The sequence below is a fragment of the Spermophilus citellus genome, assembly GCF_964194105.1.
Source record: "Spermophilus citellus genome assembly, chromosome: 3".
Lineage (NCBI taxonomy): Eukaryota > Metazoa > Chordata > Mammalia > Rodentia > Sciuridae > Spermophilus > Spermophilus citellus.
In genome coordinates, this window is record NC_138184.1 from 172055032 (window position 1) to 172073647 (window position 18616).

The 18616-nt window shown below is 37.1% G+C and overlaps 1 protein-coding gene across 9 annotated transcripts in view; it reads left to right on the forward strand.

The window, feature by feature from the left end:
* GSAP (gamma-secretase activating protein) overlaps positions 1-18616 on the forward strand; it is a 167679-nt gene that overhangs the window by 114128 nt on the left and 34935 nt on the right. The gene's annotated exons all lie outside the window — the stretch shown is intronic.

The following is an 18616-nucleotide window of genomic DNA, read 5'->3' on the forward strand; positions in this document are numbered from 1 at the left end:
ATATGTGGCAGAGCTGGGATCTGCATCTAGGAAGCCCCCTCTCTTAATTGCTCTCCGGTATTGCCTCCTGTAGGTTCATTAGATGCTTTAAATCTACAACCAGAGGATGCAGACTAATAGACAGTTTGGTTGTTTTCTAACAAGTGCAGATTACCAGAGTTGGATTTTTCTAATTGGGCAAATGACAATCATAAAATCATATTAAATACTTATACATTATATTTGTCCAGCAATGGATAAAGAAAATGTGATATACATACATAATAGAGTTTTATTTAGCCATAATGAAGAATGAAATTGTCATTTTCAGGAAAATTAATGGAACTTGAGAATATTATGTTAAGGGAAATAAAGTCAAGGGTTGTATGTTTTATCTCATGTGGAAGCTGGAGAGGAAAAAAGGAAAGTAAGGTAGTTGGGAAAATTTCATGAAAATTGAAAGGAGAGCAGTATAGTGGAAGGGAAATACTGGGGAAGGATAACGGTCCAGTTATATTGTCATATTGTGTGCACGTATTAACATGTAACAACAAATCCACCCGTATGCACAACTATGATGCATCCATAAAAAATACAGAAAAAGAAAAAAGTGTGTCTCCCAAACAAGCATAAGCAATTGTGTTCTGAAGCTTAGATTATTATCTAGGAAACAGTGTTTAAAAAGCGTTTTCCCAGCTCTCTATTATTTTCGATCTTAAGATTCCCCAGTATGACTTTCAAAGGATTATAGTTATTGTAACTCTTACCTGTCCTGAGTAATGGCACTATTTCTTAAAATTTCCAGTTCATTTAATGACATTTTATGCCTTTCTTTTATTTCATTTACTTTCTGGTGAGCTTTGTGAAGTAGGTTAACAAACTTGTTTCTTTCATTTCGAATTGTGTCATACAACTTTGCAAACTCTCTGAGCCTGTGAAAATACAAAGTTTTTTGAACTGTGTAAAATAAAAAAATCAACTTTGCCCCACCAAATAGATAATCATGTGATTTTTTTCCTTACCTTCGATAAATTTCACGTTTTTTCTTCCTGTATATTCTGATTTCAAGATCCTTTGCTTTGATTTCTTTAACAATGTTGTTATATTTTTGCTGAAATATAAAACTTATATATGAAATAATATGAATACCCCCAGCTGAACCCCACTTCATTCCCATCGGTGAAGGGATTATTTCTCTTGGCATGCTGGGTTGTGTAGATCAGGTGGAGGGACTTGGGGCACATCTGAAAATTGCTAGCTGAACTGGTTCAAATGGGCGAGGCCAAAGGGTAACATAAGGACAAGAGATTGTATAGGTTGGGTTTGAGGAACTATTGAGAGAAGAGTAATTGTGGACTGCATCACTGGACAGGGTAAGTGTAAAGTTTCTGGAAGATAGACAAGCAAAGATGATTTATAGGAAGCTGCGAAAATTTTTATGCATGAAACCCTCCGATATTTCATGAGAGGCTGAAGCAATGTTTAAAGTGCTTTTCCATAACTCTCAGAATGGAAAAGAAGAAACTAATATTTAGGTAACTGTGTGAATAATTAAATAGGTATAAAAATATAGTTCCATCTACTCTGTTTTTTTTGGGGGGGGTGATAGATGACACTATATTTCCTCTATACCTTTTATCTTTTTTTAAAAAAGGAATGTAGATGTTGTATGAAAGGAAAATGATAAGCTCTAATGCCTTCTTATAGAAATTGACAGCAAACTATGGCTCAGATCTACATATTGTGGGGTCGGGCTCCAAATTCCTTAATAGGACACCCATAGCACAAGAGTTAATAACAAGAATCAACAAATGGGACTTACTCAAACTAAAAAGTTTTTTTCTCAGCAAGAGAAACAATAAGAGAGGTAAATAGGGAGCCTACATCCTGGGAACAAATTTTTACTCCTCACACTTCAGATAGAGCCCTAATATCCAGAGTATACAAAGAACTCAAAAAATTTAGACAATAAGATAACAAATAACCCAATCAACAAATGGGCCAAGGACCTGAACAGACACTTCTCAGAGGAGGATATACAATCAATCAACAAGTACATGAAAAAATGCTCACCATCTCTAGCAGTCAGAGAAATGCAAATCAAAACCACCCTAAGATACCATCTCACTCCAGTAAGATTGGCAGCCACTATGAAGTCAAACAACAACAAGTGCTGGCGAGGATGTGGAGAAAAGGGTACACTTGTACATTGCTGGTGGGACTGCAAATTGGTGCGGCCAATATGGAAAGCAGTTTGGAGATTCCTGGGAAAGCTGGGAATGGAACCACCATTTGACCCTGCTATTGCCCTTCTTGGACTATTCCCTGAAGACCTTAAAAGAGCATGCTACAGGGATACTGCCACATCGATGTTCATAGCAGCACAATTCACAATAGCTAGACTGTGGAACCAACCCAGATGCCCTTCAATAGATGAATGGATAAAAAAATGTGGCATTTATACACCATGGAATATTACGCAGCACTAAAAAAATGACAAAATCATGGAATTTGCAGGGAAATGGATGGCACTAGAGCAGATTATGCTTAGTGAAGCTAGCCAATCCCTAAAAAACAAATACCAAATGTCTTCTTTGATATAATGAGAGCAACTATGAACAGAGTAGGGAGGAAGAGCAGGAAGAAAAGATTAACTTTAAACAGAGACATGAGATGGGAGGGAAAGGGAGAGAAAAGGGAAATTGCATGGAAATGAAGGGAGACCCTCATTGCTGTACAAAATTACATATAAGAGGTTGTGAGGGGAATGGGAAAATAAACAAGGAGAGAAATGAATTACAGTAGATGGGGTAGAGAGAGAAGATGGGAGGGGAGGGGAGGGGGGATAGTAGGGGATAGGAAAGGTAGCAGAATACAACAATTACTAATAGGGCATTATGTAAAATTGTGGATGTGTAACCGGCGTGATTCTGCAATCTGCATTTGGGGTAAAATTGGGAGTTCATAACCCACTTCAATCTAATGTATGAAATATGATATGTCAAGAGCTTTGTAATGTTGTGAACAACCAATAAAAAAATAAAATAAAAATAAAACTAAAAAGGAATGTAGATGTTGTATGAAAGGAAAATGATAAGCTCTAATGCCTTCTTATAGAAATTGACAGCAAACTATAGCTTTAATGGAGCAATTCCCACTGCTAAGAACACTCAAGGAATAAATATTTTCCCTTTATCAGCTTCCAGATCTCAAAAGGAAGAAATATCTTATGTTTCAATGTGAATGAGTTCATTTTGATTTTGCTACTCTGCTCCTTCCCTCACACCCTCTCTCCTGTCTGGTTGCCTTTCCTTCCCATTCCTGCAACCATTTTCCCCTTCTTTACTCTGTTGGAATCCACCTGTCCCAGGGACTCTATGGGATTATTGCAGTCTTCATGATGGAATCAAAATCAAAATGTGGATTGAGTAACCTTCCCTATCTCACCTCTCCTGCTCTCTGGTTTTGCCATTTGACATCCCTTCTCCCATCTTCCCCTATGTAAACTATGATGAACTTCTTTCAGTTTCTCAAATGTTAAGATGGAAAAATAGTGAATGGAGGATGTGAAGAGTTTGCTATGATTAGATCTTTCTCTCTGCAAAATCTAATCCCATTGCTACAAATGCTCTGGTGTGAGTTTTTTTTTTTTTTTCTGGAAAATGAGAAGAAGTGTTGTCCTATGTAAATACTTATCCAAAATGAGAACAAAGGTTTCACTTGGAAACGGCCAATATATGGCTCATATGATAAATTCAAATACTCTTAGTAATATGTCATATCATATCCCTTAAGGAATTTCTGGGTATAATCTGGATATAATCCTTACATGGAACAAATGATTCTAATGTTAGAATTTTAGCTAGCATGACAGGAAGGTTTTATTTTGGGATATTGCACCAGGCCCTCTCTGGTACTCTGCAGGAGTCTGAGAAATCATGAAGTGAGAAGCAATAAGCAAGGGTATCCTGGTACTGGTTTGAATGATGCTTGCTGGATAAACCTGGGGGTTGGGGGAATTGTCAAATGCTACTGCTCAAGTTGTTTCTAGGCAAATCACAGTGGGATCAGAGATGGTAGTGGATCCCAGGTTTTATCTGTGGCCCATGCACCTGCCTGCCCTGTCCACTGGAGGGACCCCCCCCCCAACCCACCCAGTTATTGTACTGAAATCACCAACTGTTCAAATCCTCTGCTTACTGTGACTCTTTTTTCTTTTCTGTAGATTGCTGACTATTGCTAATTGAATTCTAGAACTATTTTTCAGTGCATGACTGAGTCTCATTCATGAAAAATTTATAGTTACTGGGATGTGAAGGATATTTCCAGCAATAGATTTCTAATAAACACTGCACCAAAATGAGCCCCCTCCGAATTTTTTGTAGTAATAAGTGCAGTTACCTGAGCTTTCAGGAAATCCTTGGACTTTTGGTCCTTTTCATCAATTTTGATTTGTGTCATACGGACAAGGTGGAACAGCAGTTCTCGGAAGTGTTCTTGCTCCTTTAAAAGCTTGTTTTCTTCTATAACTTGCTTTTCTACCAACTTTAACTCAGCTTCTGATAGAACTTTCTTTTGAAAACCACAACATAGTTATAATTTGTTTGAAGGAATATAATGAAGATAGTATCTTGGACTACCTTTGTAATCCTGTGTAGATTTATTAAAATATAAAACAAAGCAACTCTACCATATTTCCCTCTGTTTTTTCAATAAAAGAATGTGCAAACTAGTGAGTTAACACAATGAAATTTTCTTAGCCTGTTGTCAAATGACTATGAGACAAAAAATGTTTTCAAATTTGTCAAAAGTAGCTTGAATAAACAAAAATTGAATTTTAAAAAATTTTACTCCCCCGCCCCCCCAGTACTAGGGATTGAACCTAGTGCTTTGCATGTGCTAGGCAAGTACTCTACCACCGAGTTATATCTCCAGCCTTTTAAATTTTGTTATGTTGTGGTTTTGGTGCTGGGGATTCTACTCAGGGCCTCATGTATGTTAAGTAAGAGCTCTACCACTGAGCCATATCCCCAGTCCTTTATTTTATCTTGAAACAGTCTCATAAATTTGCCCAGGCTGGCCCAGAATACATGTGTGCCGTTGCACATGTTACTGTTTATTTTTAAAGTAGTCAATAGTCCTTTTATTTTTAAAGTCTCATTGATTTGTATACATTTTACCAGATCAAACACATCCTTCTCCCCCACCCCAAACTTAGTGTGGGGTTGGAGTGAACTTTGAGATGTAGCTGAGGTGTAGGCTTAATAGTCAAGCACTTGTCTAACGTGTGTGAGGCTCTGGGTATAATCTCCAGCATTGAGAAAAACTTTATAGAGAAGGAAAATACACCTTCATGCTTCAGCACTTCGGTCTATACCCAAAGGACTTAAAAACAGCATACTACAGGGACACAGCCACATCAATGTTTATAGCAGCACAATTCACAATAGCTAAACTGTGGAAACAACCTAGATGCCCTTCAATAGATAAATGGATAAAAAAATGTGGCATATATACACAATGGAATATTACTCAGCAATAAAAGAGAATAAAATCATGGCATTTGTAGGTAAATGGATGGAGTTAGAGAAGATAATACTAAGTGAAGTTAGCCAATCCCAAAAAATCAAATGCTGAATTTTTTTTTTTTATATAAGGAAGCTGATTCATAGTGGGATAGGGAGGGGGAGCATGGGAGGAATCGATGAACTCTAGATAGGGCAGAGGGGTGGGAGGGGAAGAGAGGGGGCATGGGGTAATTAATGATGGTTGAATGTGATGATCATTATTATCATTAATTTTTTTGGTGGTGCTAGGGACTGAACCAAGGGCCTTGTGAATGCTAGGTAGGCACTCTACCAACTGAGCTATATCCCCAGCCCTGATGATCATTATTATCCAATGTACACATATGAGGACACAAATTGTTGCGAGTATACTATGTATACAACCAGAGATATGAAAAATTGAGCTCTATATATGTAATAAGAGTTGTAATGCATTCCACTATTATATATAAATATTAAAAAATAAAAAAGAGAATCATCATGACAACCATATTACCATTCTGAGATAGAAACTTAAATGAGAATATTAACCTGTTGGATCAAATTCCTCTTAGCTACTTCAACTTCCCTGTGGAGTTCTTTCCTTCTCTCAGATAATACAGAATCATCTTTAGGGGTTGCTTCAATCTGGAAATCAAAATTTAAAATAGGTACTTATAGAAAAAAGCAATCTTCGATGTCATGTAATCAAACCCATTACATACTTTCTGAAAAAGGCAGGCAAAACATATTCTCCTCTTATAGGAACTGCTTATTATGCTGAACACTCTCTATAAAGTCATAGCAAACTATAACCCCGAAGAAATGTCAAGCACTCATTATTCACCAGCTGCAAATATTTTATTTATTCATTTACAAATAAATCTTACTAATATCTATTATTATTTTTATTGAGCATTGACTAGGTGCTTGGAAAACTCTAAGGGCTTATATGTATGTTCTTATTTAATCCTTACAATAACCTTATGAGGTAGATAATACTATTATCTCCAATTGAACAGATGAGGAAAATGAGGCACAAACACATTTAGGTCATTTGCCTTAATGGTACAGGTGCAAACTCAGGCAGTGAATCTTCTGCTGTGACCTTAATACAACATCATATAACCTCTCTAACTCATGCTCCAGCACTTTGAAAACATGCATATACTATGACTATTCAGAAGTGATATTATAAAATGTGAGTTCATTTATGTAATTTTATAGGTTAAAGAAAAATGTAAACTATTTATTACTAATAGTGGGAATAGTTTGATACTTTCAGATAGGAGTGAAGGCAAGCCTTTGTCCCAGGGTAGCAGAGCTATAGATTGGGTGAGCTTATGTACAGGTAGTGAGCACAGACATCAGTCTCGCAGATCCCATCATGCTGGCACGGGCGTGAGGCACAAAGAGCCCCGAGGTAGCCCAACCTGGCCTGGTGCAGATGCCCACTCCACACAGCACCACAGCCCAGAACCCTGACCATCCACCATCTGACAACCTCAACCTCCTGCTTCCCAACAAGCCATGGGAAAAGGGAAATGAGGCAGACCTGAAAGGGACCGCAGGACTAACCAATAGCATTGGTAGTTTTCCAAACCCTGATTGGCATAAATTTGGATCAATAGTGTTGATTCAAGTGCTATAGAAACTCCTAGACTTCAGGTCCCCTCTTGCCCCTGTGAGAGTTTCACACTTGAATAAATCCTATTCCTTTCACTCTTGCCTTCTGTTGTCCCGTGAACTTTATTCTTTGGATTTGGAATACAAGAACCTGAAAAGAAGTTGGCAGTGAGCTGCTGGGGTCTGTTGCAACACTGGAGGACACAGCCTGCCACTCAGAGTTGCAACACATCATTCCATAGTAGTGAAGAATCAGGCTTTGCTGGCTGCGACCGTGGAGCTAATGTCTATAGATATCCTCTGCTGTGATTAGCTGCTAACACTAAAACAGGCTTTCTTGGCTGCAGAGGCCTGCAGGATGCACAGACCCATCCACCAACAGAAGTGGAAAATCTTTTCAATAGTTTGATGAGCAGACAAAGTTCTTACACGAAAGAAAAGCCTCTTTTTTTGTTGATACCTAAATTTTGTTTGTATTTCCCCCTATGTTTAAGTTCTTTGGGAAGAGAGCAAAAGCTCAGTCTATGAATTTTTGTTGCCCTATTTGAAATGATCTTGACAGATTCTTTATGAGGAGAAGGACACATGGCAACTGATAAGGGAAGGGGTGCCATCTGAGTCCACAGGAAGGGACACCTTGGGGTGTGTATGGCCTACTTGATTTTGGACCATTGGAACAGAAGCATATGAGACTAATCTGATGTGGCTCATTCTTCCTGTGACAGCATATACTTCTAGGCACCAAGGTTGAATAGTGGCTAAAACTTGTTCCAAGAGGGGAATATCATACTATTTATTGATTTAAAAGTCACCTAACAAGATCTTTCTGAGAGTCAAGCTACTGTTTTAGAGTAACTGAAGTGTCACTGGGCATGATGGTGCATGTCTGTAATCCCAGGAGCTCAGGAGGCTGAGGCAGGAGGATCATGAGTTGAAAGCCAGCCTCAGCAACTTAACAAAGTTCTAAGCAACTTAGAGAGACCCTATCTCAAATAAAAAAATAAAAAGGGGTGGGAATGTGGCTTAGTGGTTAAGCACCTCTGGGTTCAATCCCCTGTACCAGAAAAAAAAAAAAAAGTAGCTGAAGTGTCTTTGGACACTTCACAGGTTTCTGCGTATCTGCAGGAACACCTTTTTATCTTTGTGTGCTCAGTGATGTCCTGCTTCCCATGCCGACATGGAAAGCTAGTTGTCAAAGAACACATACTTGTCTTAGGGAGATGAATCAGGGTCTTATGAGATCCATGTAACAATATACAGAATCTTGTGGTCTCAATGAACAGATAATTGCTATAGGAGATCAGCAAAGGGAGAGATCAAGTCTATAGGAGAGACTTGATGGAACAGGGAAGAAGTCAGTGAGAAAGAGCTTGATTTTCCCCACTGGAAACTGGAGCTAAGCCTTTCTGGGCAGAGGAAGTCCAGGAAGCATCCTGGGTTCCAACTCATTCCCTACTACCAGTGGACTAGGAGTGGGCTGCTTCCCATGCTCTGTTCCCAGGGGTAAGCAAATCGGCACATAAATATTATCTGGGACCAGGAAATTTTTTTTTGTGACAAAAAAATATGAGAGCATACCCACCAGCTACTATGTCAACCAAAAGTTCCCAACAGATTTTCCATCCATAACTTCATAAAAGAAATTAGACATTATTCTGTTGTTGTAAACATCCTAATTATTTGATATAAGGAAACCTCAGTGTTAAGGGTAATGCTTTGATATTTTTCAAAAACATTCCAAATATCCATGAGGTTTGTGTCTTGAGTTTCTGGAAAAATCTCTAAAGAGTCAAAAACCATAGGAGAATCAAACTGTCTCTGGGGAAAATAAATTCTGAAGACTAGCCAGAACCATCTGCACACTCACTTTTTAATCTTTTCCCTTCTTGGATTGCATGCAAGTATGAAGTTTTCAGGGAGTGACTGGCCTGACTCCTATTTTCAAGTACTGCCAGCTGTGGGTAGTAGCCAAGCTAATTAAAAGTCATATGTCAAAGAGGAAGTATCTTACTGAAACTGTTCTAGGACAATAACTGAGCTTTTTCTTGAAATCAGTGAAGGAGAGTATCTTAATATATTTAATTTCTTTTAGTTTTATGTTCATGGGTGCTATTTTATGAACTTGGTGGCTGGTAGTCATAGTATAAATAGTTTTTATTTGTTAATATTTGGAGAATGTGAGCATTCCACTGCAAACTACTCTTTAGTCAGGGACCATTCCTGTGTACTCTGTGTCTAGCTAGATCAATCTATAAGTCTTACCATTGGAATCAGAGCCTAGTTAGATTTATAGTGTCCCATGCTTAAATATGATTAGTTAGCCAAGGATCACCACACATTGGAGGAAAGTTCTTAATAAGAAAGAGATCAAAATAATCAAACCAAAACAACAAAATCCAGGAAAAAGTAATTTAAAGAAAGTTCCTGTAGGAAGAAGTAGAAATCATGACTAGTATGTTCAGTGAGATAAGAGAAGATATTAAATACGAATAAGAATACTATAAAAAAAGAAACATTCAGGGAGAAATAAAAGAGCTTATGGAAATACAAAATATAAGAGACAGATGAAAAAGTAAATGGTTAGAAGAAAACATTGAAGAAAGTCCCCTCATAACAGATCAAAAAGACAAAACGGAGGGGGCAAAAGTAAAGAAATAGTTCTAAGTCTCAGAACTGAATGACATGTTTCCACACACAAAAACCAACCAAGTGCCCAGAGAAACAAATAAAAATAGAAGCCGCCAGGCACGGGGGCACATGCCTATAATCCTGGTATCTCAGGAGGCTGAGGCAGGAGATTACAAGTTCGAAGCCAGCCTCAGCAAAAGCGAGGCACTAAGCAACCAAGTGAGACACTGTCTCTAAATAATAGGGCTGGGGATGTGGCTCAGTGGTCGAGGGCGCCGGGGTTCAATTCCCAGCAACCCCCACCCCCCTCCCCCCAAAAAAAGCCCATATGTGGGAATAGCCCTATGAGATTTAAAAATTCTGGTGGCAAGTTAAGATCCCACAAGCTTCCAGCATGGAATAAAGTCTTCATAAAGATCCAGAATCAGAATGATACCAGGTTTTTTTTAACTGTGACTTCAGAAGCTATAATTGATCAATGCCTTTGTGCTGATGGAAAATTATTTCCAACCTAAAATTCCATATCCAGTTAAACTATTAATTATATGTACAGCTAGTGTGAAAGAAAAATATTTTATATCATGCATTTTCTGACATGAAAAGTCTTTAAAAACTCCTTCCAGTCTCATTTTCTCAGTAAGCTACTGGGAGCATATATCCTCCCAAAAAAGGTAGTGAAAAAGAAATAGACCTGTGGAATAAGGAATCGCAGAAGAGAGATAGAGCATATCACCAAGATGGTAGAGAAGGCTCCCCAAATGAGCATGGTGGTAGGCACACAGAGAAATGAGTTAGTAACAGGTCAGAGGGCTGAGAAAGAGATTAGCAGCCCTGATATCCAGGAGCTGGCTGTGCATTCACAGCTAAGCCCTGGTGTTCTGTTGATCCTAAACAATTTCACAGAACATCAACTTCAGACAAAGCCACTGTGTGATTATGATGGAGCAAGACAAAAACAAGACCATTTCATAATTGTGTTTGAATACAGACAAAAACATGAATGTCGTCCAAGCCACAAAAACAGCATACATCCCCCACTTACAGTCTTTACCAATTACAGCTTTCCTCCATCTAGTCTTTTCTCTAAGATTTGTTAAGATACTCATCCATAAAATTACTCTCATCTCCTGACAACATCCAAATTCAAGGCTAAGTCTCATTTCTTATACCATTTCCCACATCACATGACACAAGTCCAAGTGTGGCTAATACCCTCTACTCCTTTCTAATTCCCTCTGCTGAGACCTCCTACAATTCCCTGTGGTATGTGTTCTCCCTTGCTGCAATGTGTGATTAAACAACCTATTTGAATATAAGAGTATTCTTGTTGTCTTTTTCTAGAGGCCACTGACAAGGCTCAGGAATGATTTCTTCAAGAAAATTAAATGTGTGGACTATCAAATGTGTTTTAACACACTGAGAGGAAATTCATGCAACTGGAGAGAAGGGGCTTGGGACTGAACTAATAAGTACACAGGAAAATATACAAAAGAAAAAACAGTATGTTTATAAATTCTTGAGAGTGTAAAGTTTTATAAGAAAGGGCAATTATATAATATTACATGGCTCAGGTGTGCATAGACTTTACATGTTCATAACAATGTGAACATTAAATTCTGAACTAACTGAAATTACGACTTGAGCATACTGGGATCATGGAGTGACAAGAAATGTGTACATGGTGAACAGGGATCTAAAAGAGAGCCATATCCTCTTTTGCAGTGAAATGTACAAAGATCAGTTTTAAAACTGAAAATTCAAGTAACAGTATTATAAGCATGTCACATAGGAAATGAAGAGATAGCAAAAGAACCAACTGAAGGAATAGCACTTAATTTGAAGAGAACTTGATGAGGAGTAGGAAATACATGGAAAATCTTTCTTTCCATGCCTGGGACAGACATCACTAATTGACTACAGAGCTCCTGTCTGACAAGGCAGTGCTGGGCCTCAGAATCCTTGGCAACATGGTCACTATGAGGAGCTGCTACCAAATGAATGGCGCTGATTCTTGGAGTGATACTTGTTTGCCTTGATTGGACCATATGATCTTTATGATTCCTCCCAATTTTTTCTATGACTATGTGAAAAAAGGACCTATTGAATGTCTTGCATAGGTGAGTGATATTCATCAATATTAATTTAGTAGAAAAATGGAGTATAGATTGGACATGGAAGGAATAGGACCTACAGAAAATAGCCAGTGGGCAATTGCAGTCATTCAGGTAGTGAGAGTGGGTCCTGAGAAACATTTTGAGATTCATCAATATAGCCTGATGATGTAGTCTTCTCCACTGTAATAAAACAGCCACATTCATAATCTTATCCTAACTATAAAAATTTCTTTAGCCTTTTAAAGTTTAAAGAAAGGAAAACAATGTTGGAATCTGAATTGCCTTGGCTAGTTGGAGGTACAAACCAACTGACCACATTTACATGATTTGATATATACATGATTTGATCTGGTCCTTAATGGACATAGTCTGCCATGGTGCCATTCTGAATCTCTCAACTGATAAAGACAGTGATGCACTCAGACCTACCCTGAAGTGAAACCTCTAGTCTTCTAAAACTAAATGGCTAAATTACTTCCCTAGCCAGGCTGATATCTGATCCAAATAAGACATTTCTCTGGTCTTGGGCAAGAAAAAGAGATTGAAAAACATAGGGCAAAAAACTCTATACTAGGTCTGATGCATTTGAAAACTGCCTTTTCCCTGTTACTTTTCTTCTTCTTTCTCTATAGTTAGCAAAACAACTTCCCAAAATATTTTTACTTCAAAAGATGGCACTCAGTTTAAAAACCAGACAGAAGTTTGCAGCACTCACCTCTAATTGAAGCCTTTTATACATGGCTTGAGTTTGAGTAAGTGAATCTGAGGACACTTTCAAGAGCATCTCCATCTTTTTTAAATTTCGAATATCTCGCTCCTTCTCTCTTTGCTGGTGAGAAAACTCATCATGGTAGTTCTGCTTGTCGATGACATTGTTTCGTATATTGAGATCTAAGATCCCTCTGTCCAGGTACAGGGAGAAAATGAGAATGATCTGTTATCAGCTGTCTTACACATTTTTCAAAATCGATCAAGACAGTATCTCAGTATATATGTACAAAACTATTCTCATGTTAGAATCATAAATTATAAATAATGCTCAAAGTTACCAGGTTTGTGATCTTGTATCATTTTGAATTACAGTTTTATAAAACTCCTAAATGTAATAACAGAGTGTCAGAGAGAGAAGCCCCTACTTTCTCTAAAATTTTATCTAAAAATGGTAAGTTGGGGCTGGGGATGTAGCTTAGTGGTAGAGTACTTGTCTAGCATGCATGAGGCTCTGGCTTCAATCACCAGCACTGGAAAAAAAAAAAAGGAAATAAAATTCTTCTAAGGAATCACATCATGAATTTGTCTCTATTAGGAAAAAAAAATCAGGATTACTTCAAAAACATCATTTATTGGTTGGTAAAATCTCTGAACTGTAGAGCACACACCAGTTATATAATTGTCTGGAAGTACATTTCAGAAACTTCAATGGATTTTGTCCTTAAAATTTGGTCACAGAGAATTGAGAAAAAGTATGAGTAAAAGATGGAAAAGGTACTTCAAAATGCTTTATTGATAATATATATATATATATATATATATATATATATATATATTTTTTTTTTTTTTTTTTTTTTTTTTTTCAGTCCTGGGGATTTAACCCAGGGCCTTGTTTATGCTTGGTAAGCACTCTACCACTGAGCTACATCCACAGTCCAATAACATTTTTAATTAATAGCAAAAACTGATTAAAAATTCTTTTAATGCCTGTAATCTCAGCTACTCTGGAGCCTGAGCCAGGAGTATGGCAAGTTTGAGACCAGCCCCAATAACTTCGCAATGTCCTAAATAATTTAAAAAGACCTTGTCTTAAAATAAAAAAATAAAAAGGACTTGGGGGTGTAGCTTAGTGGCAGAGTGCCCCTGATTCAATCCCAGTACCACACACAAATAAAAAGAAAAAAAGAGTAAAAAGGCTTACTTAATCAACATAAAACCATTTAAGAGTATGTTCTGAATCGATGCTTATATGTTCAAGAAAAAATTTAGATGACAACACACATAAATATAACTAACTTTTCACTTAGTGAAGTGGCTTCATTCTCTCTGGTTAATTCCAATAGCTTGACTAGTTGGTTATATTCTCGTTCTTTGATTTCAAGCAAGGTTCTTTTGCCTTCAACTTCCTTCATTACATCCTCCTTCTCTTCTACTACAGCACTAATTTTGTTTTCAACTTTCTTTAGGGAGTCATTTAGCTCTCTGACTTCAAGTTCCAAGATAATATTTATCTTTTCCATTTCTCTGTAAGTGACACACACAAGAGTACCTTATTTCAAGCCCATGCTCAAAACCTGTCAAAAGAGTTAGTCATTAATTCAGTGATGTCAGAGGTGTGTCCAAGTGCTACCGAAGGCAGAATATGCCAGGCTTCCCTACTTCCTCCCAGATCCCAGATCCTGTTGTCTCCTCTACTTCTACCCACATCCTAACTAGCTTCCTGGGACTGACCTGAATTTCTCAACTTTGGTGCCGGTGAGCTTGGTTTTTGGAACCATTACTATTTCATTTCCCCCTCCTCTTTTAAGATCAGTCAGCAGATTTATTATATTATTTCTCCATAATACTTGTATCTTCAATAATCTTTATTCTTTTTGGTTCTTTGAAACCCTGAGAATTTCTTCAACGACCTCTGAATCCAAATCTGTTCTGAATGTCTGAGGGTATCATATCCTCATGAAGTGAAGAGTTACCATCATTTGGGCTGCTGGCTGGATAACATAATTCTAAACCATGAAATTCTAACCAGCTTAAATAATGTATCCCTACCTCTGTTAAAGTCAATTGAAGTTCTCCATAAAAACTATTTATAAATTGGAAACAGAATCTTGACCCATAAATAAATAAGAATGATAGCAATTTGCTGTACAACTTTCTTTTAAAAACTTGATATATATAACCGAGACAGGGCTAAAAGCAGATATTTCTAAATGATGATACTAATTTGATGTGTCCAGTGATTAGTCATCTTGATTTAGTGTGCTCACATTACTTGGGGGATGTTAGGCTGGGAAAGATACAAAATAAAAGCATTAATCTTACACTTTTCTGCGTGCCATTTTTTCAATCTCTTTTACAATCTGTACAGGAACAGTTTGATGGTAGACCACTTCATCCTAGTAAAGAAATTCAATTATGTTATATCACGTAGTCTTGGACCAGAAACAATCAAGACAAGCAAATGAGATACTATAATATGTAGAATTCTTACTATCACACTGATCTTATAAGATAGTATTTGTTACTGTCTTAAAGAGGGTGTCAATGAATGTGACAAAGACTTTTGGAGCTCTGCTCAGATTCCCTTGATGGAGGTGCTCTTCCCACACATGCTGCAATGGACACCTGCCAATAGCTCATGTTAATATCTCCATTGTATTGCCATTCGCTGAGCAGGGTATGGGGGGTGGTGAGGTGGAGATGGGGACAGGCTTAAGTGTCAGTAAAACAGCCCATACCCCTTGCCCATGGGCAATAGCGGCTGCCTTACAATTCAAGATGTAGGGAACTCCATGGGGTCAAGTTAAGACAAGAGTTCTTTTACTGTAGAAGCCATATTTTGACCCTGTATCTTCCCCAGCTCTATCCTGCTCCTGTGGGATCCTTCTGAGAGCTCTCCCTCAATTATTAAATATCTTAGGCACTGCTTTTATGGAACCCTGCCTAAGATTCATGCTAGAAGTTAAACCATTTCCCCCCACCCCCCAGTCTAAATAAAGAATAAATGGCAAGAAGTTAAATTTAAGATCAGAAGTTAAGTTTATCCAATACCACTTTCCATTATGGTCTGTGGATTCATGGAAATTTCAGGCCCAAGAGTCACATGTATATGACAGGGGTTACATTAGGGCCCTTTCCTGCCTGAGGATCACACTGGACTTTGGGACTTGCAGTCACACATAGGCATGGAGGTTGAACACATCATTGTGCCAGAACATCTTTCAGTGGAACCTTGCTCAATTCTGGGGCAAGTCCACGTTTTGTGAGACTGAAACTTATACTTCGGAGTCCCTCTTCAAATAAAAGAGTAAAAACTTGCAAATAGTAAATTAGGTTCAGGCCCCTTGGAAGAGGTTCATATAAGTGAGGGGCCTGAAGCTTATGCTTCACTGGGTTCCTGATAAATCCATCTCTGCTTAGTTTCTCTATTCCAGGCAACAGCTAGGCACATGTTGACCAATTGCTCTTAGACTCAAGGAAAAAGAGGTCAAAATACAACAGAATTGTCCTCTAAGTCAATGGGTCTCAGATCGTTATAAAAATAACTAAAAATAGTTATTTTTAAAGCAACTCTAGGTTATATTATTGTTTTGAAACTTATTATCATACATTTTTCTTAAAATATGAATTTTAGTTAATTATATCCTAAAATATAAATACAGGCCCCTTATCATTTTTATGGTAAGAGGACAAGAAGTGGATTAAATAGACAAGGATAAGATAACACAAATACAAGAGGTTAGACATTTGGTTGCTCTTCAGGGAAGCAAAAGTGTGACACTTTTTTTTTTAATATTGAAAAATATTTGATGATGTCTAAAGAGGCCTGTGTCCCAGAGCCAGGGCTTTAAATTAAAATAATAGTATCTATCAAACACTCCAGAGTATTTTTGTGAATTTTCAGAGCTTAGGTTTAGTTTGATAGGATCCTCCAAAACACACATTTGTGAGACAGTATCCCTTTTTGTCAAACCTATGTAGTTAACCTTATACAGAAGTATTTTTACATCCTTGCAGGTACAGTGTTCAAATATTCCTAAACTATAAGCACCATACCTTTAGGACAACCTGGTGTTCCAGCAATTCTTCTAGTTCCTTCTGTTCCTTTACTAATTGCTTTTGCTTAAATGTCAAATCTTCCCGCAAATTTTTAATTTCTAATTTTTTCTGCATTATTTCTTTACGTAATTCTTCAGTGCTGTCTCTGAGTATTCTCATCTTCTTCTCCATTTCCTTTAAAAAGTCATGAAAATTATCGGGTTATATAGTCTGAGCAAACATTTATCTATGTAAAAATGGAATGAAACAGAATTTTATCTTTTTGATTATATTTTGAAATGCATGAATGTTTTCTTACAGAGTTAAATGTAACTTATGCTTTCTGAAGACAAGATTTATGCTTGTCTTCAACAAGGACATGACAATTATACTGCATGCTTAATTAAACATTTTATTTGAATTTTTTAAACTAATGCTTCAGTTTTTAAATGTTTCCCTTTTCTAAGTAAATTTTTATTTCATACCAAAAAACATTAATAACAATGTCCATTCTGTTTTCTAGTAGCTTTGGGATTCGACAAAATCAGCTGCAAATAATCTTTGAAATATCTGGCTTATGGTTAACTGGACATGGGAACTGAAGATGAAAGGGTTCATATTTGAGATGTCCAACTCGTTCCATTTCTTAACTGCCCCACTTTCTCATTACTATTATTTCTTTAGCTTCTATATGTTTTTCCCAAATGTCCTCTACCCCAGACTCAGAATAGATTACGTTTCCCATGGCTTATTATCCAGATAATGCTTGACTTATGAGAAAAAAGCCTTCTTATACTCAGAAATGATACATGATACTAATGTCTAAGTAGATGGGTCTGTTTAACCTGCTCTGGGATTTCTGAGTAGGTCCCTCCTTCCACTGCTGCCAGGAAAGAGTAAAATTAGTAATCTACAACCTGAAACTAAAATTCAAAATGCTTTTTCCTATAAAATCTGTGTTGCACACAGTGGTTAGATGTATTTATGTACAATTAACAGTATTTTACTAAATGCTAAATAGGTTTTTGTGGGCTAGCCATGGAATTAAATCATCAACATAATCTTAAAATATAACCATTCAGAAAGCAAATGCAATATTTGATGCATGATGATCTTTCTACTTATTATCTAAGGTAGAAAAAATGGTCACAAATTCCTCCTATTCCTCAGGGTGTGCATGCCTTTCTCAAATATATATTTGCCATTCTTCTATTAAAAGGAAAGGCCTATTGTTCTGATTCCAGAATTGGCCATGTGAATTGCTTTGACTACTGAGATATTACGCAAAATGATTTAAACAGAGGCTCAAAATGTTCTTGCATGTTGGAATTTGCCCTCTCCTGAGGCTGGAAACCCTTCTACTATCATGGGATCAACTAGTGACTATGACCTTAAACCAACTAGCCTGGTACAGGGTTGACATACACAAGCCCCAAATGAGCCAGTGCAGACCTGAAGAATTCAGAACTGTAGAAAATAAGAAATTATTGTTGTTTTAAGCCACTAAGTTTGGGGATGGTCTGCTATGCAAGAATAGGTAAGTAATACATCTTCTTTATTTAAAAATGTTATTGTAATAAATTGAGGAATTAAGAAAGCTATGTAGGGTATGAGCTATAGCAAAAATAATGTTTTTAAGTGCTCAACATAAAACCTTCCTTTTTTTTTTTTTGGAAACAAAGCAGATATTGTTGAACTAAATGATTAGATACAAAACAGCTAAAGCCTATGATAGACACCACTCATATTTACTCCAGAAATTTCATAGATACTCTCTTCTACACCTTCAATAGTCATGACTTTTCAGTCTTCAAATGTTTCAGGGTATGTTTATTGTGATGAAGATTCTTATAAAAGGATGTTTGAATCTAGCTGCATTTGACAAACTCTAAATCATCTATACTTACTCCTGGCTTAGGTATCTTCTCAAATTCCTTTAACATGAGGTCCTTTTCTTCTCTTAAACTGTCAAGA